The sequence below is a fragment of the Mus caroli genome, chromosome 6 (assembly GCF_900094665.2).
Source record: "Mus caroli chromosome 6, CAROLI_EIJ_v1.1, whole genome shotgun sequence".
NCBI lineage: Eukaryota > Metazoa > Chordata > Mammalia > Rodentia > Muridae > Mus > Mus caroli.
In genome coordinates, this window is record NC_034575.1 from 32,450,608 (window position 1) to 32,451,826 (window position 1,219).

At 43.2% G+C, this 1,219-nt stretch overlaps 1 pseudogene; it reads right to left on the minus strand.

Moving 5' to 3' along the window:
* Window positions 1-662: 662 nt before the first annotated feature.
* Window positions 663-947, minus strand: LOC110297017 (annotated as a pseudogene).
* Window positions 948-1,219: the final 272 nt, after the last annotated feature.

Below are 1,219 nucleotides of genomic sequence, written 5' to 3' on the forward strand. Positions count from 1 at the left end.
TGCTTGCTTTAATTTGGGTCATTTCAAAAAGTACTGTGGTTCATGAACAACAGTCTTCCTACAGGCCTGTTTTTCTGCCTCATCTTCTAGGTCAATATGGCAGGAAGATTCCCAGGATTTAATTCCTAAGCCAAGGAAATTTGTGTTACTCTTACTTTGGACACTGTTTCTTTTTTATATTCTCTGAGTTACTTTCACAAATTTAACTGATAAAGGGAGATGGGTGAGATGATGCAGAGGTTGAAGGCCGGAACCCTGTTAAATTCTGTAATTATCTGAGGGACTTTAATCTGCCACCAAGTTCCATAACCATAGGGTTATGGAAATTATTATTTGCAACACAAAGCATGAGTTGACTTCTTTTCACTTACACACATAAGAATCTCAGAGTTTTGGGGTTCTGGTGGGGGTACTTTTTGTTTGTTTTGTTAATTTGAGATAGGGTCTTACTATGTAGTCAGGCTGTTCTAGAACTAATTATGTAGACCAGGGATTAAGGGCATACACCACCATTCCTGGCTCTCAGTATTCTTAAAAATGAAAACATTTTAAATGAAGGTTTTACCCCAGGTATTTGTTTTTGTGTGTGTGTGTGTTTTTGTTTTTTGGTTTTTTGTTTTTTGTTTTTTTGTAGGAACCATCTTTTATTGGGGGAGGGTTCATCAATCCTTCTTGGCCACCGCCTTCCTCATGGCTGCCAGCACCGTTGCTCAGCTCCTCCCACTTTCTCTTGTGCGTGCCCACCCTCTTCTTGATGAACTTGAGTGCACGCTTGTCCTTGGACACTTTGAGCAACTCCATGGCTCGCCGCTCGTAGGGCACGAAGCCGCACACCTCCGGCGCCCGCGTCACCGGCTGTGTCTCGGCTTGCTGACGTTTTTTCGTCACCTTGTGGCCCTTGTTGAGGCCCACGGCCATGGGGTAGCACAGAGCCATGGCTGCTGCTCTCCGATGGCGGCCGGGACAGGAAGCAGGTATCTGTTCTTAAATCTGATGTATAACTTAAGAAAAAACTTTGTTGTTTTGAAGGGTTTGGTTTTTTTTGTTTGTTTTTTTTTTTATTGTTGTCGTTGTTGTTTGGTTTTGTTTGGTTTGGTTTTTGCTGTTGTTGTTGTTTCGAGACAGGGTTTCTCTGTGTAGCTTTGACTGTCCTAGAACTCACTCTGTAGACCAGGCTGGCCTCAAACTCAGAGAGATATACTTGCCTCTCTGCCTCCCA